The sequence below is a fragment of the Nycticebus coucang genome, chromosome 8, assembly GCF_027406575.1.
Source record: "Nycticebus coucang isolate mNycCou1 chromosome 8, mNycCou1.pri, whole genome shotgun sequence".
Lineage (NCBI taxonomy): Eukaryota > Metazoa > Chordata > Mammalia > Primates > Lorisidae > Nycticebus > Nycticebus coucang.
Window position 1 is genome coordinate 8931335 of NC_069787.1, and position 26236 is coordinate 8957570.

The following is a 26236-nucleotide window of genomic DNA, read 5'->3' on the forward strand; positions in this document are numbered from 1 at the left end:
TTAACAGGGGAGTGCAGGGCCTAATGCTGCTTTAGAAAACACCCTTTTTGCATCTAATGGCCTGGCAGCTGTGATGATTAGCACACAGTGTGCGCTCAGGACTCTGAGATCCCCTGTTGCTCTGAGATTCTGGGGTTCTTATGTCTTCTGTTACAACAGTCAGTGGCCTATTGCATTAGTTTCTGATAGTACCACCCTGTCTTTTAGTATTACAAACTCCATTTCAACTAAAAAAAAGAATCAGTAGATTCCCATAGCTAAAATTGCACAGCTTCAGGCAAGGCTGGATCCAGGGACACAGCCCTTGCTTCCAATTTATCTGTGTCTACCCCTTAGCTCTGCTTCCTTTGCTACTGGCTTCCTGCTTGGCCAGGGTCTCCCTATGATGTTGTAAAGCTACTCCAAGAAGCTCCACATTCACGTCTCACCAGCTTGGTGCCGCCAAAAGGAATCAAGTGCCCTTTGCTCAGCAGCACCAATAAAAGTCCCTCAGCTGGGTTTTGTTGAACTTGAGATTGACCAAGCTTGGGTCACATGGTCACTCTTTTTTTTGAAACAGAATCTCACTCTGTTGCCCTGGGTAGAGTGCCATGGCCTCATCATAACTCATAGCAACCTCAAACTCCTGAGGTTAAGAGCTCCTCTTACGGTCAGCCTCTCAAGGAGCTGGGACTACAGGTGCCCACCACCACACCTGGCTCACATGGACACTTTTAATCACCACAACCAGGGGGATGTGATGATTTGATTAGCAGGCTCTGATGCCCAAACTCATGTGAGAAGGAGATAGGCCCTCTCAGAACCCAAAGTATTAAGAGACTGGACTTGACGAATCCAAAGCCACTCTGGGGTCTCGTGTTGGAAGCTCCTGCAATTCATACCTGTTCAGTTTCTAGGCAGCCTTGCTCTACGGTTGAGGATCAGATCTCCTGGGTTCAAGTGCTGGCACCACTTACTGGCTATGTGATCTTGAGTAAGTTTATCTCCCTGAGCTTCAATTTCCTCATCTGGAAAAATAGGGACAATAATAGTGTCTGCCTTGTAGGAATGCTGTGAAGGTAAATGAGTTAATCTTCGCAGAGTGCTTAGAACAGGGGCTGGCATGTAGTCTTATCTCTAGGCTTTTATATCTGCCAGGTACAACCCTCCCACTTCCACATTCACCCAGAAAACTACTGTTCATCCTTCAGTCCTGGAAGCTCCTGTTAGTGAAATCCCCTGGACTCGCATCCTTATCATTCTGTATTACAATCACCCAATCAATTGATCTGGCACTGTATAATTTCATTTGCCATGGCAGTTGTTTTTTATCCATTCACCTGCTCACAGACAATTGACTTGTTCCTGCTTTGGGACTATGACAGATAATGCTGCTGTGATCATTTGTGTACAAATCTTGGTGGGGACATACATTTTCATTGCTCTTGAGTAAATACTTAGGAGAGAGTGGAGTGGTTAGATCATGTCATAGTGTATGTTTGACTTTTGAAGAAACTGATCATTGTTTTCCAAAGCAGCAGCACCATTTGACATTCCCACCTGCCATGTGTGAGTTCCAGTTGCCTCCCTTCCTCACCAGCACTTAGTGTTGTCCGTGTTAACTTTAGTCATTCTAATACACAAGACAGTAGGACCCCCCACAGTTGACCACCTCCTCAAGTTGACCTAATGTTCATAGATCAGTCGTGCACCACATGTACCTAACAGTACAGTAGGCCTAGTTCCTAATGTTGACCCCCTCCATATGTTGACCACTTTGTTACAGTCCCTTGGGTGGTCAGCTTTCAGAGATTCTACTGTATTTGGACAGTAGTACCTCATTCTGATTTTTATTTGCATTTCCCGAATGAGTATTGCGTGAAGCATCTTTCCCAGTATTCCTTTGCCATCCATATCTCTCCTTCACTGAAATGTCTGTTCAAGTCTTCTCCCCATTTTGTATTGGATTGTTTGCTTTCCGATTATTTAGTTCTTAGAGTCCTCTGTCTTCTAGATAACGTGTACATTATCAGATATAGGATATAAAAATATTTTCTGTGAGTCTGTGGCTTGACTTTTCCTTTTCTTGACAATGTCTTTCAAAGTGCAGAAGTTTTAAATTTGGGTGCAGTGCAGTTTATCAATTTGTTCTTTTATGAGTGGTTCTTTTGGTGTTGTACCTGAGAAATATTTGCCTAAATCTTTGCCTCAAGCTGCTAAGATTTCACTTATGTTTCTGTCCCTTAGTCTATCACTTACTGAGAGAGAGGTCTTCAATTTTCCAACTATGATTGTGAATTTCTCCATTTTTCTTAAATTTCCATCAGTTTTTGCTTTGTGCATTTTAAATTCACTTATTTGGTGCTTAAATATCTAGGATTATTGTGTCTATTTTAAAAATCGACTCCTACACTATTATGAAATGAACTTCTTTATCCCTGCTAATCTTCTTTGCTCTGAAATCTACTTCATCTATTATAAATTTAGCCACTCCACTTTTGATTATGTTAGTACAGCCTATCTTTTTCCATTATTTTACTTTTAACCTATTTATCTCTTTATATTTGAAATGCATTTCTTGAAGGCAGCATAGAGTAGGGCCTTGCTTTTTAATCCAATCTGACATTCTCTACCTTTTAACTTGGGAGTTTAGACCACTTACATTTATTAAAATCATAGATGTAGCTAGCTTTAAATCTGTTATCTTGCTGTTTATCACATCTGTTCTTTGTTCCTTTTTTCATTTTTTTGTCTATTGCCTTTGGATTAATTGAGTATCTTTTCTGATTCTATTTTATTTCCTTTTTAGCTTATTAGCTTTAATTCTTTATTTTGTTATTTTAGTGGTGCTTTAAGGATTTCTAGTAAAGATCTTTAACTTACCACAGTTTATCTTTAAGTGATATTTTACCACTTCACAAATAGTATGCCATACAATGGTATACTTCTATTTTTTCTCCTTTTGCAAAAGGTTTCCTTTTGACCTTTGTGCATTTATTGTCATGAATTTTACTCTGACATCTATTTTAAACACCACACATTTTTTATTGTTTTTGTTTAAAAAGTGAATCATCTTTGTAAAAGTTTTAAATGATTTTTTAAAAATGTCGTATCTTTGTCTGTGCAGTTGCTAAATGCTTTTCATTTCTATATTTCCATATACTATTTTCTTTTTGTCTGAAACATTTGCTTTAACATTTCTTATAGTATGGGTCTGATGGTGATGAATCCTTTCAGATTTGTGTGTCTGAAAAGGTCTTTGTTTTGCCTTTGGTTTTGAGAAATATTTTCTCTGATAGGTTTACGTTTCTTTTCTTTTTTTTTTTTTTTCTCTTCATCTAAAGATGTTGCCCACTCTCTTCTCACTTGCATTGTTTCCAGGAAAAATGTCTCCTTATCTCTGTTCTTTTGTTATTAATATAATACATCTCTTTTTTCTGATTATTTTTATGATTTTCTTTTTATTGCAAAACAATTGCTCAGATCATTTTGAGCAATTGACTCTACGAAACCTTGGTTTAGTTTTCTTCATGTTTCTTGTGCCTGGGGTTCTTTGAGCCTCTTGGGTCTGTGTTTATAGTTCTTATCAAATTTAGAAGCTTTCTAAATGTTTTACTATTTCTCAAATGTTTATTCCTGCATTAGCTCTCCTTCCTCTTCTCCTATGAGGACTCCAGTTGCACATACGTAGTCCATCAGGCCACATAAAGTTGTCTCAGAGATAGCTGATGCCCCTTGCAGGTTTTTATCCTTTCTTTTCTTTCTGTTTCATTTTGAATAGTTTCTGTTGCTGTCTTCAAGTTCACTAATCTTTCTTTATGTATTTGGATTTTGTTATAGCTTTCATGTCTCTACTTAACATTTTGCACATAATATAATTATGCAATGCCTTTTTCTCCTCATTCTAACTTCTATGTCAGTCGTGGGTCAGTTGTGATTGATTTTTTTATCTTCTTACTATGATTTTGACTTCCTGATTCTTTGCACGCTGCTAATTTTTTATTGGGTGCCATACATTGTACATTTTACCTTTTGGGGTGCTAGATATTTTTGTATTCCTATTAATATTCGTGAGCTACATCCGAGACATATAAGCTACTTGGAAGCAGTTTGATCCTTTTGGGTCTTGCTTTTAATGTTTGTTAGATCTAAAGCTAATTGTTCCCCACTGCTGATGCAAGACCCTTCTGAGTACTTGATTCCACAGCCCATGAATCTTGAGGTCTTCCAGTCTGGCTCGTGGCCTCGGTCACTATTCCTAGCCCCGTGTGAGTGCTGAACTTTGCTCCCTCTAATTCTTTCAGATGGTTCTTCCCTACCTTGGGCAGTTTTCTCAGACATAGGCTGTTGTTAGCACTCTGCTGAAAACTCAAGGAGGCTCCAATGCAGGACTCCAAGGCTTTCTCTCTCTGTGGCTTTCTGCTTTCTCCTCTCCAGTTGCTCTGTCTTGGATTCTCGGCTCTGTCTCTTCAACTCAGAGCATCCCCAGGCTCCACCTTGGTTCCCCACCTTGAAGCATGGGCTGGAAACTCTCTCACGGTAGTGAGCTGGGGCAAGCCCTGTGCTCATCTCTTTGCTTTTCATCCCTCACTTACCACTGCCCATTATTGTCTGATTCCCAGGGTCTTGCAAACAATCTATTGTTTCATATATTTTGCCTGTTTTTAGGGGTTTTTTGTTTATTTTTTGGTTTTTTTGCAGGTGGGAAGGTGAATCTGGTCTCCAGTATTCCATCTTGGCTGGAAAAAAGAAGTTCCCCAGGCAATTAAATCAGGGAAACAATGGACCCGGTTGACCTTTAGAACAATCTCTATTTCTAGAAATTCTTCCTAACCTCCCTGGGGTGGTAGGCATCTGAGCCCCTTTGGCCCAAGTGAGCTTATTTCCTAGCCTCTTGCAGCCAAGGAGGGTGGTTTGGGCATGAAGCCAAACTTTCAAGACCAGCTCCGGCAGGAGAGGCTATGCATCTCCTGGGAAGTGGCCCAGCCTGCTCTACTGTCACCTCACATTCCTATCTGCAGGTCCTTGGCACTCAGAGTCAGGGCGTGCTTGGGTGAGTGAAGTGACATGTCACTGTGTTGGCAAGAGCGAGTGAATTGATGCTGGGAGAATGCTTGTGGGCTGCAGGAAGAGAAATTGGCCTTCACATTGTAACAGCACATCCCATGCCAGGCTCAGCCACATCCTGACCCCGTGGGGTTGGCAGGCAGAGACATTTATTCCCTTCTTAGATGCTCGGAGGTGTAGGAGGTCACCCAGCTGCTAAATGGCAGAGTTTGTGTCTCTGAGCACTTATGCGGGATTTGGGGCCTAGGGCACCCGTTTGCACAGCTCCAAGGGGTCCTCTGGCCCTGCCCGTGTCCCCAAGAGGCCCAGCAGGAAAGCGTAGGAGTGACTCTTGCTGCCAGCCACTGCAGTCTCCCTTGCCAGCAGGAATCTCTTTAAGCTGAGGCCGGGGAGCATTCAGTGATCACCCCCCAGGGGACCATTGGCCGAGGTCAGCCTTGCCTGGTCAGTGCAAAGCTGGCAGGGATTGATGACAGTGACCGTTGAGGGCACCATCCCAGTCAGGCAGGAGCAAAGCTGTATGGAAGGATGCCTGCAAATACCGTGTTTTTGTCATATGCAAAATGCTACCTGAGAGGCGCTGTGGAATTTTCCAGCAAGGCCAAATTGTAGCAGACCATTGTAAACAGCTGCCTCTGATCCCTGTCTGTGCCTACAGTTCTGAGCTCTCGGAACACTGGAGGAGGCAGGGACAGAAGCAGAGTGGGCTTCAGAGTCTCATGGCGCAAGGGCAGGATGGAGAAACTTCATCACAGTGGACCCCTAAGAGCCAGAAAGTCACGTTGCCTGGTGTCCTCAGGATGTCACTGGCTGCGGAGAGAAAGGAAATACAGGTCGCTTTTAGACCTGTTTCCTGTGTGACCTTCCTAACCCCTGAAGTTCAAAATCAGAGGCTCCAAACCAGGGGTCTTCTGGATAAGCCTGTGGATTTGTCTTTTGTGAGTTTCCAACTGGAATGAGTGGTCAATATCCTCAAATCGGGAAGTGCCACTGAAGCACCTGGATTTCCAAATTCTCTGCAAAATTAGGAGCTCCAAAATTTTCCCTGTGCATGAGCGAGACTCTGCAAGTCCTCATGGCTGTCCCCAATGCTCCTTACTGCCTCCCACACAGAGACCATGGTCACTCGCGCCTGCTACCCACCCACCGGGCTCCTGTGAACATTCACTTCCAGGTCCTGGAGTGTTGGGAGGCCCCTGGCTTTTATCACGTAGGCCCAGCCTCACTTGCTGCTGTGTCTCCCTGACTCACCCAGCCCAAACCCCTGAACAGAAAGCCTCGGTTCCACGTGATAGGATTTCCCTGCAAACCTGCCCCTCCAGAAAGTTTTCTGAAGCTCATTCTCGGGAACAGAGACATGTATTTTAGCAGAGAGCATTCATGCTAATGGTGAAGTTCTAAGAGGCTCACAGGGAAGATACTTTGGTGGTGGGGGGGAGGGGGACAGAAGACCTGTCATGGGGTCAAGGTTTAGAAGGCATTCGTGACCCCCTCTCAAGGCCAGGGGATAACCCAAATGGCTTGTGCTGGGCTCTCCCAGTCCTCAAAGTCTACAATTGTAGGTTCCCACAGGGATGTGCTTTTCATTTTATTTGTGTCACAGTGACTCCTAAGGATGTGTTTCCTCCAGGCCAGGGAGGGAAAGAAGAACCCAAGGCTCTTCTTGGTACCAGGGAGATGACTCAATTGCCGGGAGTCAGGCACTGGCTTGGGGCAGCTATGAGAGGCCATGGAAGCTACGTTTTCTGCATAGAGGAGTTGTTTGGACCACCCTTAGGGTTGTCTCCTGGGCCAAGTTGGGGCTCCAGTGGGGTGACCTTGGGATATGGTGCTACGGAAGGTACCAGAACCATGGAAACCAGGTTATTACCATGCTGTACCCACCAGCCAACCAAGAGTCAGCTATGAGCAAGTCATGTAGCCTCAGCTGCCTCGTGTATTGGTTAGGAGTGTCTTGCCTGCAAGTAACAGAATATGTGACTGAAAGTACTAAGAGGCAGGTGAGTGAAGTGACATGTCACTGTGTTGGAGGTGTAGGAGGGAGATCCCCAGATTAATTCAATATGGAACCCAGGTGCCATCACATCATGTCAGCCTCATGGGTGCAAAGTGGCTGCCATGGCTTCACCCCTCACCTCCTCACAGGGAAATAGCCAAAGATAGGAAGAAGGGTTCTCCTTGTGTCTTTCTTTTTTAATGAGGGAGGAAATTCTTTCTTGGGATCCTTCTAGCACGAATCTCACTGGATACAATGGTCAGATGGGACGGAATCCAGGGCAGTGAAGACTGGCATCTCTTATCTCACTATGTCTTGGCAGCATGGTGAAGTGGGGAGAGAGAGGTGGACTGTTGGGTGGACAATAAAGAGAGGCTGCCTTGTCTTGACTATAGAACAGAGACTGGAGGGAGGATCTTGTGGGGCTACTTGTCGGATGCCCAAGAATTCAGGTTTATCTAAGCTTTGTTGCTCAGGGTTATTATTTCAGAAAGTGCTAGAATATTAAAGGTTAAGTTCTCTACCTCCCCTAGCAGGTTTCCAGTTGTCCTTGCTCTGGTAGCCTCTGTAAAGGACCTAGTGCTTCAATGTCGTGCTTTTCTTCATTAAAGTCCCCATCTCCATATCTCACCATCAGGGAAGAAAGCCTGTAATGTGGACAAATTCATGCTAAACTGTTATAGATTGTCTTTTTGGTCCATGTCCATTAACAAATATGGGCTTGTTAATGTCAAAAAATTAATCATTACTAGTAGGTTTCCAGGCAGGGGTGGCAAATCCAGGATGGAGGGAATCATAGCTGCTGCTGTTTCATCAACGAATGGCAGCCTTGCTTGGGAAATCTTACAGAAGCAGGAATGGGGGAGGAGAAATAGCATTTACAAAGCACCTGTGCGTGTTAACTCACTTCCCTCTCACAATGACTCTATAAAGTAGCTATTAGGATTCCCATTTTACAGATGAGGGGAGAGAAACCCAGAGAGGTTAAGTCACTCATCCAACATCACTTAGCCAGGAAGTGGCCCACAAGGATTCCAATCCCAGGTGCTTACTGCGTGGGGCCACTGGTCCTACCCAAGCCTTGCCATATCCTTATTGTTTATCATCTTCATTTTGAGGGAGCCCTGACTCAGCTGGAGTCTCTGAGGGCCCAGGCAGAAGTTATAAAGAGACGTTGCTCCCTCCACTTGAATGTTCTCAGATGCCTTCATGGCCGTGCCGCACCCTCCAGCCAGTCAGCGCAGGGAGGAGGCCAACGGGAGAGCCGATCAAGGGAGCAAAAGAGAGCAGGTCTGCTGGGCCTCACCGTTGCGACTATCACAGCAAAGGGTCAGTGGCTGAGACTTTGCAGGACTGAGTCACCTGAGCAACACAACATCTGTATCCCCAGCGAGCCTCAGAGCCAAGACAGATGATGTGTAGGACACTCCTGAAACCAGTCGATACTCACACTTAAAGGGCCCACAAAGGATATCGGCCTGCCCCAGAGCTGGCAAACTCCACCGTCCCAGGGCTGGCAAACTCCACCGTCCCCATGGCCAGGTGGATGTTGTGTGCAGAAGGGCTGTCAGCACTGGGAGGGGTGGGGCTGCAGCGTCTCTAAGGCAGTAGTGATACTCAGTGGAAAAGACACAGGGGCCAGGATTCCCCGTGTTTTAAGAAAATCCAGAAATCTACACTTTTGCATGTAGCTTTCCTAATATTTAAAACTCTTTCCAAGCCAACAGCAGAAATTCATTTGCAGTCTAGATTCAGCCTGTGGCTCCTGCTTACTGCTCCTGAGGCACAGAGTGGGAAAAGATTTTTCTAAGTCACACAGCAAGATAGCAGTTGAGCCAGGGTTCTTGGGTTGTGATACTAGAACCCAAGTATCCTGGTCCAGGCTGAGGAGCTTGGGTACCTGCTTCACAATAAAATCAAAGCCCATCGTCTTTTCTGGATGTGTGACCATGTTTTTGCTTTGATAGCAAGTCACTTACACTAAGGAATAGCTCTCCTGAAACTTCTTTTGTAAGAAACAAAATTGGGAAATTAACATGCCGTTACATTAAATCTTTTGGCACTTTCCAAATATGGTCTACAATTTTAATTCTGAAGCTGTATTTGATATGGAGACATTTCTGCCCCTTCTTGCTTAGTGTGCAGAGGATGTAGGCCTCCTTTCTCAGGAAGGCAGAGCCTGTTGTAAGGAGCTGAGGTTGTCCTCTGGGATTCCTAGCCCTGTACAGGGTAAACCTGGGGCCAGAAGTGAGGTCTGCTTTGCGTGGCCTGTCCCACCGTGTTCATAGCAGGCCCTGTGCAAAGACCTTTCCCAAAGCATGGACTTCCTGAGCTTGGGTGCCACTCATTAGAGGGTGGCAGTCTGATTAAGAGCATAAGCTAGATGAGCTCAGTTTGAGTCCTGGCTCTGCCGCTTACCATCTGTGTGAGCTTGGGGAAGTCACTTCACCTCTCTGAGCCTCCAGACTAATCATTCTTTTTTTTTTTTTTTTTGTAGAGACAGAGTTTCACTTTACGGCCCTCGGTAGAGTGCCGTGGCCTCACACAGCTCACAGCAACTTCCAACTCCTGGGCTTAAGTGATTCTCTTGCCTCAGCCTCCCGAGTAGCTGGGACTACAGGCGCCCGCCACAATGTCCGGCTATTTTTTGGTTGCAGTTTGGCCGGGGCCGGGTTTGAACCCGCCACCCTCCGTATATGGGGCTGTCGCCTTACCGACTGAGCCACAGGCGCCGCCCTGGACTAATCATTCTTAAAATGGGTTAGTTGCGTTTAATGCAGAGCTTGGTTGGTACCTGAGGTTCCTAAAGATTGTAAACAAGGATCTTTCCCTTGGATATTAATAATGATGTTAATTACAACAAATCAACATGAAATTTAACTAAATCAAGAAACAGAAAATATTGGGCAGTAACAAATTCTGCAAATGCTTTTCTCTTCTGATTTACGTCTAGGTTAAATTTATTTATTTAATGAGATGGAGTCTCTCTCTGTCACCCTGGGTTGAGTGCCATGGAGTCATAGCTCACAACCACCTCTAACTCCCAGGCTCAAGTGATCCTCCTGCCTCAGCCTCCTGAGTAGCTGGAACTACAATGCCCACCACATCCCCAGCTAGGTTTTCTACTTTGGGTAGAGACAGGGTCTTGCTCTTGCTCAGGCTGGTCTCAAACTCCTTGAGCTCAAGCAATCCTCCTACCTCAGTGCTAGGATGACAGGTGTGAGCCACCACCCCTTTAAATAAATATATAGCATTTAATAAGTGCCGTAATCCATGCTAAGCACTTTACAAATACTCATTTAATCCTTGCAGCCACGCTCTGAGCTGCAGCTCTGTGGATTTACAGATGCGGAAACTGAGGCAGGCAGAGGGAGAGTAACGCACTCCAGGACACAGCTGGGCTCGTCACTAAGCACTTCCTCCTTGTCTGACTTCCCTAGTTCTGAAACACATTTTCCAATTTGGAATTCATCCACCAAAGGAGGAAAACCATTCTTCCTCTACCCAAGGAAATACTTGAAAGACTATGCAGTTGGGAAACAAGAGACATGGGTTCAAATCCCAGCCCTGCCTCTTGCCGGCTGTGTCCTCCCCCACCCCCCACTTTGGCCTTGCTTTTCTCATCTGTCAATTGGGCTCATAGCACATCCAGCCTCTCAACTGGAGGAAAGTGGAGTCAATCCTGGTTGTGAAAGTGCCTTCTAAAGTTTTAAATGCACTGTATGTGTGAATAACATTAATAACAATAACTTTCCCAGAGCCATGTTACAGATGAGAAAGCTGAGGTTTAGGGAAATTGCATAGTCAGGTTCATAGCCAGCACTTAGTATTGCCCACTATTGTCTATGAGAACGAAGGTAACTCAAACCAGCAAGCAAATAGCCCTGGTGTGCCTTGAGCCGAGCCACTCCCTGCTGGGCAAGGGGTCTGCCTGTCCCCTTGGGTGGGAGAGGCCTACCTGGTGGCTTCTCCTCTGGTCCCCTGGGAGTCTTTGCTCACGAATTTGGGCGCATTTACAATCAGCTGCTAAGGGACTTGGCCCTTCATGCGCAGCATCCATACCTGTGTGGGTTGTAAGAGGATTTCTGCTTTTGCGTTGCTTGGCAATATTTTGTTTAAATGAATTTAATGCCAGGGATTAATATAGTTTGTGAGCTGAACTGCTTACTTGGCAGGAAGTGATAAATGAGCAGGATTTTAAGAAATTTGGTGTGAAAACAGTTTTTAGAATGAGGGCAAGCAGGTGAAGCTTAGGGCGGTGGAGCTGGGCCCTGGAGGCAGCGTCCCCATGTGAGCATCAGGCCTGCTCAGCCACTTCCCAACTGTGGGGCTCTTAACCTGCAACCACACTTCTCTGCCTCCTCCTCTGAGAAACACCAGTCCCCCTCTTCACAGGGCGGGTGGGGATCAGTTAAGAGGGGGCAGGAGCAGGGGCTGCAGGACGTCTGGCACATCCTTCGTGCTCAGTAAATGAATCCAGGCCCTCTGAAAGCAGGCCCTGGGTTCTCCCAAGCACCAGAAGGCTGTATGGCATGTGGAAGGCTCTCAGGGAAAATGTGTCACATCAACAAATGAGTGATAAATACAGTCATCCTCATTCTCCATAAAGTCCATATTTGCAAATTTGCTACTTGTTAAAATTTGTTTGTAAGACCTAAATCAACACTCACAGTGCTTTGAGGTCATTAGTGGACATGGCAGAGGGCTGGAATTTTTTTTTTTTTTTGAGACTCAGTCACCCTCAGTAGAGTGCCATGGTGGCATCATAGCTCACAGCAACCTCAAACTCTTGGGGTCAAGCAATCCTCCCGCCTCAGCCTCCCAAAGTACTCTACTAGCCTGGGACTATAGGCACCAGCTATAATAACTCCTGACTAGTTTTTCTGTTTTTAGTAGAGATGGGGTCTTGCTTAGGCCATTCTCAAACTCCTAAGCTCAAGAAATCTACCCACCTGGTCCTCCCAATGTCCTAGGTTTACAGGCATGAGCCACCACACCTGGCACAGGGGTGCAAAACTTGAGTTGTCTGGTGCCCTCGTTCCCAAGGGGGACAAGGCCGCACTCTGTCTTGGTGTGACAGCACCCTTAGTGCAAACAAGTGTGCTTTTGGATGTCTCTCTGGTGCCCCAATTCTCATGTTTCCTTCTCTTGTTGGTGATTTCACTGTCTGAAATGGCCCCAAAGTGTAGTGTGGAACTGTGGTCTAGTGTTTTTCCACCAGGAAGTCTGGATGTGCCTTAAGGAAAATGTGTGTTAGACAGACTTTATGCAGCCACGCGTGGCAGCTCTGTGAGCTGTGAGTTTGACGTGAATGGATCAACAATCGGTATTAAATACGGTGTCTTTAAACAGAAAAGTACCTGAGACAAGTTTAGATATTGACCCAGAGATGAAAAGGTTGTGACCAGCCATTCTCAGTATGGCCTAGGAACAAAGGTGCAGAGTGGGCTACTTCGGTTTTCACAGTGACTGTAACGGCCACCACAAGTAACAAGAAGCAGCATCTAAGGGCACTTAGGATGCTTTTTACTGCCTTTATGCTACAGAAGGGAGTCAGAAGGAAGTTGGTTGGGGGTTCTCCCAGCTTGGCAGTTGTTGCAAGGCACAAAAATGGTACAGGCTCTGAAAGGAAGTTATTAAATGCATGTAAGTCTGAGAATGGGAATTGTCAAGGTCACTGCCTTAACCACGTATAGATGTGCTACTGCAAGGAAGCCCTGCCACGCTGAGGCCTGCCTCAGTCTGTAGGGCTATGGCTGAGCTAGGGCCTTAGGAGATCACACTGAAAGGGGACAGAGGAAGTCCTGGAGGACTTCACGGGCCTCTCTTCCTGCATATTAATCATTTGCCAGAGTTGGGATGAGGACTATTCCTAGCTGCTGTTTACTCCTAACCTGGCCACTGCCTGACCTGGCCACCACTGTCTCTTGCCTAAACAGTGGCATGGCCACCTCACTGCTCCTAGCACCCTGCCCCCTGGGTGTGCTGTACCCACTCCACGCTGCAGCAAGGGGGCCTCTGCTCTTCCACTTGACACCCTTTAGTGGTTCCCATTGTTCGCAGGAGGAAGCCCAAAGCCCTGCCCATGGCCATGAGGCCTTGGGTGGTGTCTGGCCCCTATCCATGCAGATGCCATGCTGGCCTTTACTCTCTGCACCAGCCACACTGACGTCCCCTCAGGTTCTCCAACATTCCATGTCCCTCCTGCCACAGGGCCTTTGCACTTGCCAAACCTTCCCCCTGCCCTCAGCATCTCTACCTGCTCACAGCCTGCACATCCTTCAGGTCTCAGCTTGAGTCACTTCCCTGGTGATGCTGCCCCAGGACAAAACGGGCCCTGGGATATAGCTCCCACTTTACCCCACCTTCTCCTCTGTAGAACCTGTCTCAGGTGACATTTTACATTTACCTGAATGGTCATTCAGTGAATGACCATCAGACTGAACTCCACGAGTTCGGGCACTGGGGCTGCCTTAAACCGTCAGTGATTCCTAGCGCAGGGGAGGCCTGGCACACTGTAGGTGCTCAGGGAACACTGAGTGAGGAGAAGATGCCCGCCCCGTGCTACCCACTGAGGAATCCTAAAGAACAAGATCCAGGCACTCCCCTCGTTGCTCTCAGACTAGGAAGATAAGCTCACAGCCATTAGACCCAGCCGTGCACAACCATTCAGTGAGGTGCAGAGGTTGTACTTGCATTTTGGAGAGTATTGATGAGGCTCAGACGGACTGGGAGAACTGACCCAGGTTGCACAGCCAAGAAGAGGCAGGGGCGGGATTTGATGCCAAGACTGCCTGACCCAGGGTCCTGTCCCTTCTGCCCCTTCCCTATCCTCCCACCTATTTCTCCACATTGCTGTTCTTTACATGAAGGGCTACGTCACTCAGGGGCCTGGGGATTTGCCCTCATGGCACCAGCTTTTCTCATGTCCTCTCCTTTATATAAGCTGCTTCCAGGGGCCAGGCAAGATGGAGCTCAGGCTGACGCTGCTCTTGAGGCCTTCTTGCTGGTCCAGCGGCCTCTGGCATGTTGCCTGGCGGAAAGGCACTCCTCTCTCAGAGAAACCAAGTCCTCACCTCCCAGACTCGGTGCCGCGATCATTTTGGGGGGTGTTTAGGGAGGCTGTGGCCTCTGTCGGGTGTTGGGGGAGCCACAGGACGCTGAGAGAGTAGGACTCATATGACTCACCCCCCTCTTATTTTACACCCGGGGAAACTGAGGCCCCAGAGAAAAGAGGCAACTCATTCAAGGCCAGGGAATGAGTTTCGAAAGCAAACTAAGAAGCTAAGGTGCTGGGTTGCCCGGGCTGTACCATGTACTTTTGCCTCAGTGATGAATGAGAAGATTATTTATACCCGTCTATCATAGCATCTAAAATATCACTGTTCATTCTTTTGTCTTAGAGAAATTTCTGCTTAGTTCTCTCATAGCATGAACATACAATTGGATGAGTAAATGGGGTAGGGGGAACCCTAAGAGATCAGCCAAATACATTATTTATTCGTGCACATCTCCCTCCATCCACCCATCCACTCATTCCTTTCTCTCCCCATCTTTATCTCCACCTTCCACTTATCTGCCTCTCCAGCCATTGAGTCATCCATCAATCATTCATCCATCCATTCATCCCTCTACCCACTTTTCTTTCTAACCATCTACCATCCTCTCACCAGGTTTTCACTGAGCATCAATTCTGCAATTGCCTCTGTGGTATAAAGAGAGGAATAAGGCTCTATTTCAGCCTCTGCAGAGTCCCCAGTCCCCTGGAAGTGGCAGGTCTATAAACCCCAGGTCCCCTGCATGGTAAGGACTGTATTACGGGAGGTGTGCATGTCTTGACTTCACAAAGAAGAGATGACCAGGTAGAATCTGAACTTCCCAACCCTGACTTCTTTATCTTGGCTTCTGTATCTTGGACAAGGCTGTAAGTGCTTGGTTGGACAAGGCTCCTCTCTTCCAGGACTCAGTGTACCCATCTGTGATGTGGGTAGGTTGGACTAGACAAGAGTTTCTCAGACTCTAGTTGTTCACATATCAAATCACCTATACTCAAAGGTGCTTGCACAAGGCTCCTCTCTTCCAGGACTCAGTGTACCCATCTGCGATGTGGGTAGGTTGGACTAGACAAGAGTTTCTCAGACTCTAGTTGTTCACATATCAAATCACCTATACTCAAAGGTGCTTGCACAAGGCTCCTCTCTTCCAGGACTCAGTGTACCCATCTGCGATGTGGGTAGGTTGGACTAGACAAGAGTTTCTCAGACTCTAGTTGTTCACATATCAAATCACCTATACTCAAAGGTGCTTGCACAAGGCTCCTCTCTTCCAGGACTCAGTGTACCCATCTGTGATGTGGGTAGGTTGGACTAGACAAGAGTTTCTCAGACTCTAGTTGTTCACATATCAAATCACCTATACTCAAAGGTGCTTGCACAAGGCTCCTCTCTTCCAGGACTCAGTGTACCCATCTGTGATGTGGGTAGGTTGGACTAGACAAGAGTTTCTCAGATTCTAGTTGTTCACATATCAAATCACCTATACTCAAAGGTGCTTGCACAAGGCTCCTCTCTTCCAGGACTCAGTGTACCCATCTGCGATGTGGGTAGGTTGGACTAGACAAGAGTTTCTCAGACTCTAGTTGTTCACATATCTCCCTCCACGCCGGTGGATCAAATCACCTATACTCAAAGGTGCTTAATATTTCCATTCATATGAGCTCATTTCTTTTACCAAAATAAACTTATTTCAGGGTGGAACTTTATCACTACCATAAATGGGAAAAAAAGGTAACAGCTGTCATAAATAGAAAGTAACAATAAAAGAAAAACTTTTTTAAAAAAGGCAGACTGCTGATGTTATTAAATTCTGGGTTGATATGGCTTCCTACCAAGGGAGGCCTGCTCTCCTATTTAAGAGAAAATTTAGCAAGTGTTGGGGAGGTGTTAACTGTATGATATACTCAGACTTTCTCGTTGGAGAAGCCTCCTGAAGTTTGCCTCCCTGTCACTGGGTGGCGGTGGGGAGGGGGCACCGCTGAAGGGTCCCTGAGTGGCACCAGTCCTGCCACAGAGAGCAGCCTGGGTGCCATGCTGGCCACTTTTCTAAGCACTCTGGATGCGCCCCGGGCCTGGCCCTTCCTTGAGCACTAGCCCCCTCCCTCCACAAGCTTCCCAAGAAGCCAAGGGTCAGAAAGCTGTGAGCCGGATTCTGTAACTCAAACCGGATGGTATCTGCGTCAAATCCGGACCCAGGAGGGAAACCAATATGGAAATCTGAAGCCATCCCATCTGGGGAGCTTAGCAGGCATCAGATGCAGCCCGTCACTCGGAGGGGCCCTGACCCTTTCTAACCTTACCTTCAGCCATAAGACTCTTCCACCTCCTGGCTCCTCCACCCTTCACCTTTGACACAGGTCCCCAAATCCCACAACAGTATATGGTCCCCAGAGCATGGCCTTTCTGAATGTCCCCGTAGCATTATCAAGTATAATCAGAAGAAAATGTGTCTCTTAGTGAGGCCAAGGCCTGAAGCACCCACTGACTGTTCACTCTGCCGGGAGGCAGGTGGCTGCTGCTGTGGCCTGTGGGCTCCCTGCTTGTCCTTGCCTCTGAGTCCCCAGGACCGCTGAGCCTCTGCAGGCAATGCTGACATCAATGGTATTATTTACTTGAAAAAATGTTCCGTTTTAGATTCAGACTTGAGAAGAACAATTGAAATACTAAAACTGCCGCCAGCTCTGTTAAAGACACAGAAAGGCTCGCTTTCCCTTCTGGTCTTGGCTCCAGCCTGGTGCCACCGTGCGGGGATGGGTGGCTCGTGACTTGCTGGCTGAGCAGGGGTATCACGCTGGCAACTCATTGCCAACCACTTTTCCCAGAGGGGATTTTAGGATGGGGGCAGATCTCCCACCCAACATCAGTCCCTGAACCTGCCAAGGATGTTAGTACTTGGAGGTGTACTTGCCAAGTCTCCTCCTCCATGAAGCCCCCTAGATTGCCACCTCCGAGTCAAAATGATCCCTCATCCTCACCTCTGATTTCTCACCAAGGGGCCTCTGTTGTGCCATTTCACCCTTACTCCATCCTTTCCTCTTGAGTTTTGTTTTGTGTGAGACCCCTACCGGTTTATAAGCAGCTTGAAAGCAGAGCTGATGGTTGCGGTTAACATCTACGGAGACCTCATCAAGGCGAGGGCGTGTGCTCAGAGTTTTCCATGCATCCTATCACTTTACCTTCACCACCGCCCTCCACAGTAGCTGTTTCTGTCCCGCTTGCAGCTCGGGAGGTTGAAGACGAGCTCAAACACACCTGTCAGTGAAGGACGTGGCTGTGATTCAGGCCCCGCTGTGGCTTTCTCTTTCCTGGTTGACTTGTGAAATTGGGCCCGACCGCATCAGGGATAATCCCACAGGCATCCTGCTCTTCTCTGGGACCTGCTCCCCACCAGAAGTTTCATCTCTACAAAGGCCTCAGGCCTGGGACCACGCTCTGAGCTCAGCCTCCCACCAAGCTGTTGACCCATAAGAGGATCTGGGGTGAGAAGTGCAGTCACCTGCAATTCCGAAGAGCAAGAATCAGACTCCGACAGCTGGGACAGCTTGGGCTCCCAGCCCTGCTGCTTCAGGCTGGACGTGCCTCGGCCTTCTGGGGTCCTAAGCTCACTTGCTCTCATGCCATTCCAGAACTATCTATGCTTGAAGTCGGGCGAGGGGGGTTCCCGATCAATTACTCCCCATCCTGGCCCTTCACCTTTATTTATGGACAGAAAAACTTGGACACAGCGTTCATAGCTTCTTTCAGCACGGATGAATTTTAATTTTAAGAACCTTAGTCTCTGAAATTCTGGTTTGGGCCAGGGGACTCCTTTCTTCCATAATTAAAAGTTCACTAGTGAGGACAGCTCGCTCATCCATCTTTCATCCCAACTGTCCCCACTGGGGAAGACAGGGCGCCGTTGAAGTGGTCTGCCCATGGCCTGGGGACATTGCTACCATCTGTAGTTCAGGGCCTTGGGTGGGGAGCCGGTGGGCACAGCTGAGCCTGGGGGAGACCCTTGAACATCACCAGAAGGTTCTGGGCATGACAGGTGGTCCATTCTAAGCTTTCTGCTCCATGCTGACTGGGTGTCAGGGAGAGCCCCACAGAGGGCCAGAAAATGAGGGTGTGACGCCAAACAGAAGGCCTCTAAATGAGCGCATGGCTGAGCTGCTCCAGTTAAAACCTATCAGGACCCTGCGAGTGAGGGCTTCTGCCTGGGGCCAGCACGGGAAAGCATGCTGGGGTGATGCTGGGTTTTCTCGGCCGTGGTGGTGGTGTTGCCCCTGCTCCAGAGCACACCTGCCAGGCTAGTCTTTGGCACGATGATATGTGACTTCTCTGAGATTGAACTTCCTCATCTGCAACATGGGAATAATAATAGCACCTGCCTCACGGAGCCCATGAGGAGTCAATGCACTGGGGCTCTAGAATCTCACCTGTGCCTCCTCAAAGGCATCCACGGGCTTGGCCTGGAGCCCAACTCCAGGTCCTGGCACAGCCGTGCCTTCCTGTGTCCCAGGACTGGAGGAGGGGTCAGCCTGGCAGGCAAACAAAACACTGACTCTGCCATTTTCTGGCTGTGTGACCATTGCAAGTCCCACCCTGCTCCTGACCTCAGTTTCCCTGTTTGTACAGAGCTGATGTTGAAACAGATGATCATTTCTAGCTCCAGGTTCTAAGAAAACCTACACGTGGCTGCCTCTTGTCAGAGTTGTGTTTTTCCCGGAAGAGATTTGGGGAGGGAGTTCTTGGGTAGCCTGTGTTGTCCCTGTGACTTCTGTGCCGGCCTCATGGCTGTGGATTTCCTATAACTCTGCTCCCTGATCTCTGTGAACTCTGGGCTGGGCTGTTTTTCCAGGAAGAGGACAGCGTGGCTCGGCAGTGAGAGGAATTTGAAGGTGTAAGAGAGAACAGGCCAGGTGTGGGTGTCAAGGAGGATGGGCAACAAGCTGGCTCCAGGTGAGAGGTGGGGCGCTGGAGGACAAAGCAGAAAACTTTGTCCAGCTGAGCAAGGGGAGGCTCAAGAAGGGTCAGTGCTGAGCGCCCAGTGCTGACTCACAGTTCTTGGGGAGAAACTAAGCCTTCAAATGCTGTGAAGGACTTGGTTAGCCCTCGGGCTTGGGGCCCGAGAGTGTGGCCCCCACAAGGGGTCAAAGTCCTGAGAGTGTGGCCCCCACAAGGGATCAAAGCATAGGGAGGCAGGACTGCTGTGCCAGACGTCTGCTATTTGCCCCGGAAATCTGCTGGTCACCCCTCTCCAGCCCCACCCACCTCCCAGGAGGTGGCCTGTCTGGGCTATACCACTGGACTACCTTGCCCTCTGGTTTCCTTTTATGTTTGGCCAGTGGGGAGCCCTGACAGGATATAGAGTGAGGGAAGAATATGTTAGGGTATTGAGTCTTCCACCCCCCTCCCTCAGGGTTACCCTAGGCTGTCTGCAAGCCTGGACGTCAGGTGACAGCTCTTGTCTGGGATCCTCTCCACACAGCAATCTTGGGAAACTGTTCCTTCTTCCCAGGCCTTTTAGGACTTGGGATGGCATGAAGGAATCCCCAGTTTTGCTTGTGGTGGGGAGCTGTACCCCACCGTTGGGGTTTCCCTATGCCTGCCCACACCTTTTTAAAGTGCCCTTTTATTAAGCTCTCTTCAAATGACAGGGTGTCCCCAGAAGCTGACTGATCTAGTCCCCCAGAGCTGCAGGCCAGGGAAATAGGTAAGGGACCCTGGAGCAGGGCAACCGGGCCCCAACTTGAACTTCATCCAAAGTCTGACTCAATCTTCTCACCCTTGAGTTCTCTAAGGACAAGTCTGGCCTTCACCCTGCAGAATTCCCGGGTTGTATTTCTGGATCTGGTGAAGGGCAGGGAGAGGGGAGGAAGCCCAGCCAGGCCTGGAAGATCTGTCTCTTAAGAACAGGTCCCAGCTGGGTTTTGTGGGTCACTGCAGCAGACCCCAGAGTTGGGGCTGCAGACTCAAGCACCCATAGGGGCCAGATGGGTGGGACCGGGGATTGCTCAGGGGCCTGGAAGGGACAGCCTTACCTGGGTCCAGCCCTCGCTGTCCTGCGACCATGTGGCCCAGAGAGTCAGGAAGCCTGACTTTTACATGAAATCCCTCAGTTTCTGAATACTGGGATTAGGTTCACATAGTAAATTCTTTCTGGTACAAATTTCGGGGTACAAGTCCGCTTTGGTTATGCGGATGTATGGTACGAGTGGAGCCTGGGCTTACAGTGTGGACTGTGCTCACTGATAATTCCTCATGCTTCCTGCCCTTCCCCGGCGTCTGCTATTCCACGCTCTGTGCCCCTGTGTGCCCACTTAGGAGAACATGCGGTATTTGGCTTTCTGTTTCTGAGTCAGGAGTTCCTTCACTTACAGTAATAGCTTCCAGTTCCAACCCTGTTGCTGCTAAAGACAAGATTTCATTCCTTCTTTATGGCTGAGTGGTATTCCATTATGCCTACGTAGGACATTTTCTTTATCCAACCTTCAGGTGATGGGCACTTATGTTGATTCCAAATCTTTGCTACTGTGACTGGTGCTGAGACAAACATGTTGGGTGCAGGTGTCATTTCGATAGAATGATTTCTTTTCCTTTGGGTACATGCCCAGTGGTGGGATTGCAGGATCAAATGCTTGCTCTATTGGTAGTTCTTTGAGAAATCTCTGTACTCAGTAAATTTTAGATGCTGTTTCGGCCAGATCTGAATCCCTGGCCACTGCTCTGTGACCTGGAAAAAATATAAGCCCCCTGACGTGTGTCTCTGATCTTGTTTTCTCGTAGGGTTCCCTGCTCAGAGTGTGGACTGAGAGCCCCGAGGAGACGGTGAGTGTGAGAGCCCAGAGCCCTGGGTTCACCTGGGAGGAGTTAGAATCCCACGGTGTGCATGCGCAAAGCCGCTGGTGGCCTTGATTCAGAAATTCCCAGTCTGCAGACCACCTGGTCTACACAGTCAGCCACCCCCGCCTCTCCAACCCAACTCAGCCTCCCTGACCCCTTCCCAGCACCCCCAATCTCTGCAGCCACCCCCCAGAGCTCCTCCCACCTGGGGGTTCCTCCTAGCAGTGGAGGAGGGGGGAAGCCAGAAGCAGATCTGCAAGCTGCAGTTTGGGCTCATTTCCTGCCAGTGACACCCCTCCCCAGCCCTTCTTCCCATCCAGAGCCACACTACCTTGGCATCATAAAGAGAAATGTGCTGGGGATTACTAATGTCCTTGCGAGCTCAGGAGCAATATTCCCGTGTGGGTTATATGGCTATCATTTCAGTTGTTCACACTTTAGGATCTTTTATGCCATCAGATTATTTTTCAATAATTATGGCCCTGCGGTCAGTTACACTGAGGGGTTTTGTTGGTCTGAGGCCTTGAGAAGGGGGAACTCTGTGTGCAGGCTTGCTTGGATCTGGTCTGGGACCACCGTCTCTGGCCCCGTTGCTGGTCAGTGAGGCCCCTGTGGGCTAGTCTGAAACCCTCACTACCAGAGTCCCTGAAAAAGATGCCCGAGGCTTTGAACCATCTGTTTACAAACAAGCTTTTGGAGACATAGCCCCTTTGCCTGGGGTACCACCACAGAGCCAGTAGATCCCTACCGGTGGCCCTGGGCTGCCACTTTCCTTCCATGGGGTGGGTCTGTGTGGAGCTACCCCCATTCTCAGGCAGACGGCTGCTCCAGGGCTGATGGGAGAGCGCCTTCCCCAGCCAACGCCCCTCCCTCGGACCTGTCACAGTGCCTACAGCAACACCATTTGTGTCACTCCTGCGAAGAGAGTGAGGAACAATCTTTGAAAGCTTCCATCAAAATGTCATCTATAGGTCAGCCATGGTTATTTCTAAGTTTAGAGATTATGGGCACTTTGGGTTTTGTGTATTTCTAAGTTTTATGTAATAAGCACATGTTACTTTCATGTTTTTCCCCAAATGTTATCTGGGGTGGGCATGTGTGTCCGTTGCTGAAATTATCTGACTAGATGGGGCCCAGAAGGTAGCAGGGGTTTGGGAAGTGGGCATGGGACAGGGACATTTTGATGGAAAAGCAAAAGGTGACATTGGGGAGAGATGAAATAGCTGCGAAAGGTGAACGAAGTGCCTCCTACTCTGATGGTGCTGCTGCCACAAGCTGAAGACCCACATCATAATCATTTTCTGCGAATAATGTGGACTTGGCTTGTAACCGCCATTGCAGTGCTCACCATCTGAGGATAGCCTCTCCACCTCGGCTCCTCCCAAGGCAGGGCTCCATCCACGTTGTTACATCCAGGGCTCCGCACGGTGCTAATTTGTGTGGGAACTGGATGTAAGTTCATCCAGTTCTCTTCAGTTCATCCTGAGAACCAGATGGAATGATTATACCCATTCTGCAGATAAGGAAACCGAGGCTCAGAGAGGTGATGTGACTCACCCAAAGTCACTCACCTGTTATAAAGCAGGATTAGAATCTGGGTCCACCTGACTTCAAATACCTTGTTTTTCCCACCTCATTCCTGCATCATATTTTTAAAAGATTGGAAAGTGAAGAAAGCAACTGATTTGAAGTTTCACCTCCTTCTTGCCACAGGCATGTTTGAGGGTGTTTTGTTCACTTTCCAGTTTTTAACTAGATGTGGGATGTGGGAGTGGTCCTGGGGCTGCCCCGCCTGGCTGTCCATGCCCATTTGGAGAACAGCCCCCACAGAGCCCCCAGAGTAATGGCTCAACCCTTGGTCTTTGGAGCCAAGAGCAATTAAATTTCAGTCCTGACTGCTTCCTCCTCAGGCTATGTGTGTGGCCTTGAGCATGTGAGCGACTCTGCCTCTTTGTGCCTCAGTTTCTTCGTCTGTAAAATGGGTACGCATACCACAGGTGCTGCAAATATAGCCAGGCCACTCTCTTCCCTCCCTCCCTGAGTAATCAGGCTCTCACCTGCAGGGCAACTTCATTTTAGCCGGGGATGAATGCCACTTTCTTACATTAACTATGGGCAGATAACCTGTATTTTCTCTTTGTTTCTTTTTTTTTTCTTTCTTTCTAAAAGTTGTCTAAAAATTATTACATAGACCCTGGGAAGTTTTAAATATGTGTGGTGAAAAGTTGTTACACCCCTGAATGTGGCATAAACTACTAGAAAGTTTTAAAGAATTTATGTTTAAGTTTCTTCTTTCTAAATATGAGTAACTAGTAATTCCACTTGTAGGAAATTTGCCCTGTGGAAATAACCCAAGAGGTATACAAAGATTTATCCACAAGGACATTGATCACAACATGAAAGCCAGCAGCAGGACGCTGGGTGTCCATCATGGCTCACACAGATGGTGGAACATTCTGGGAAGCCACTGAAAATTGTGTTTGAGAGAATGTTTGTATTTTAGTGTTAACTGAAAAGGCAGTTCTCCTATAATCCTAACTCTATTTTTTTTTTAAATAAGTAGACGAAAACATAAGCAAAATCGGAGGAGTCAGGGGTAGGGCAGAGAAGCAAGGGAGAGAGGAGCAGAGTGGAGAAACAGAGACAAAAGTGTGGGAGGGAAACTGGTGACTTATTTTCTTCGTTGTGCTTTTCTGCGTTTTCCAAATTTCCCCCAGTAGAAAGTTCACTGTTTATATAATCGCAAAGAGTAGTTACCCTTAAGAAAAAATTCCCTGCCCCCACCAACATGTGCGTGTGTGTCTGCACACGGGTGTGTTCATGTGTGTGCGCGCACGTGTGTGAGTGTTTGTGTGTGTGCAAGCACATTTTGCCAGTCAGCTGTATGAGAAACTAGTTATGTTGGCACTTTTCATTCTGAAATATTCTCTTTCTCGAAACATTTTATGCTCAAAGCCAGCATCAGTGTTACATAATCTTGCCCCTGAAACTATAGTTCTGAGGGCTCCATTTGTTTGCTAGGGCTACAGTAATACCCAATACTACAGACTGGGGGCCTCAACAACAGAAAGGCATTTCCTCAGAGTTCTGCGGGCCAGAAGTCCAAGATCAAGGTGTCGCCAGGGTCGGTTTCTCCTGAGGCCTCTCTGCATGGGCCGCAGATGGCCGCCTTCTCCCTGCACCTTCACACAGCCCTCCTCCCTTATAAAGACACCAGTCAGATTGCAGGAGGGCCCATGTAACAACCTTCTTTTTTTCTTCCTTTCAAATTAATATGAGGGCACAAATGTTTAGGTGACATCGTTTTCAATTCTAAGGTAAAGTTCAAGTTGCAGTTGAGCCCTTCACCCAGGAGGCGTGCTGAACACCCTCACTTTGTGCACATTAAGTGAGATTCCACCAATTGCCTCCCTCTTTCTCCCTTCTCCTCCTTTCTCCCCCCCTTGCTAGATTATGTTTGTATTTTATCATTCATGTGGGCATGTAGTTATTTCTATATTGGTTTCATATTAGTAATGAGTACATTGAATTATTTTTTTTCCCATTCTTGAGATACTAAGAAGAATGTGTTTCAACTCCATCTAGGTAAACACTAAAAATGTGAAGTCTCCATTTTTTCTTATGGCTGAATAGTCCTCCATGGTATACATAAGCCACAGTTTGTTAATCCGTTCATGGGTTAATGGGCATTTAAGTTGCTTCCACAACTTGGCGATTGTGAATTGAGCTGCAGTAAACATTCTGGTGCAAAATGTCTTTGTGGTAAAATGATTTTTGTTCTTCCAGAGAGATAACTAGTAATGGAATTGTGGGATCAAATAGAAGGCTGACTTAGTTCTTTAAAAATTCGCCATACTTCTTTCCATATAGGTTGTATTAGTTTGCAACGTAGAAGTGTTCCCTTCTCTCCACATCCACACCATCATCTGCAGATTTGAGACTTTGTGAGTGTGACTGTATTTGGAGATACGGTCTTTAAGTGATTGAGTTAAAAGCAGACACAACCTCCTATAGCAGACTGTGTCTCCAAATACAATCACACTCTGAGGCACAGGACTTAGGGATTCAATATATGAATTTGTGGGGACACAGTAACAGGGCCACCTGTTCCTGGTGACTGTGGCTATTCTGAAAAGCACTGAGGTGGGAGCTGCAGTGGGATCAGGTGGGAGGGAGGTGAGATGGAAGGAGAACTCATTGTCCCCATTTTAAGAGGCCCCTGGAGAAGTGTGATGCGGACACCTAAGCAGACCCATAGTTGGCTGGCGTGTCACCTCTCCAGCAGGACCTAGAAGCTGCCGTGTGACCGTCCCAGCTGAGCCCATCCATCATTCATTGGCTGCTCAAAGTCAGAGCAAAACAGTTCAACCTGTAAAAACTAATTTTACTAAGAGATTTTAACTGAGGTGAGAAGCAGTGAGTTAAATGATTTCATAGTTAAAATGGGCTTCTGGATGTTAAAACTCAGATTAAAAAAATTAATTTTCCTTTTGCATCAGCTCTAAAGCGATTCTTCTGATTTAAAGAATCAGTGGAGAGAAAGGACACGATGGGCGAGTTGGGTGTGGGAGGTGGTGGGTGCTGAGTTGAGCAGAAGCAAAGCTTCAGTTCTCTGAACCTCCAAGGGATGTGAGGCTCAAAGGTCCTCGCATCTCTTGTTAGCTGACCTTCCAGAACCACTGTGAGGGGCTGGTGGTTAGACTGTCAGAGCTCAGCGTGGAGTGAGAGTTTGGCAAAGACACCCCCAATTATCTCTGCAAATGCCTGCATCCAAAACCCAGAATTACCCTTGACTCTCCCTTAATTTTCTTCTGTCCAACTTCTTACCACCCACAGCCACCACTGGGTCCAGGCCATGACAGCATCAGCCTCCCAGCTGGTCCCCCTTTGACACCTATCCCCCGGTCATCTGTTCACCCCACCACAGCAGCCAGAGTGGTCTTTTAAAAATTTAAATCTGGGGCTGGGCGTGGTGACTCACGCCTGTAATCCCAGCACTCTGGGAGGCTGAGGTGGGTGGATTGCCTGAGCTCACAGGTTGGAGACCAGCCTGAGCCAGAGCAAGACCTCATCGCTAAAAATAGCCAGGTGTTGTGGCGGGTGCCTGTAGTCCCAGTTGCGTGGGAGGCCGAGGCAAGAGAATTGCTTAAGCCCAAGAGTTGGAGGTTCCTGTGAGCTGTGATGCCACAGCACTCTACCGAGGGCAACACAATGACACTCTTGTCTCAAAAAAATAAATAAATAACTAAAAATTCAAATCTGTTCACGTCACTCCAGACTATAACCTTCCAGTGTCTTCCTGATGTCCTCAGGC

General features: G+C 47.8%; 1 protein-coding gene across 7 annotated transcripts in view; it reads left to right on the plus strand.

The window, feature by feature from the left end:
• Positions 1-26236, plus strand: part of ATP2B2 (ATPase plasma membrane Ca2+ transporting 2) — a 373264-nt gene that overhangs the window by 64398 nt on the left and 282630 nt on the right. For all 7 annotated transcript variants that reach the window (XM_053600589.1, XM_053600581.1, XM_053600583.1 and 4 more), the window contains exon 2: positions 20866-20907. The gene's annotated coding sequence lies outside the window, so the exon portion shown is untranslated. The remainder of the gene's footprint in view (positions 1-20865; positions 20908-26236) is intronic.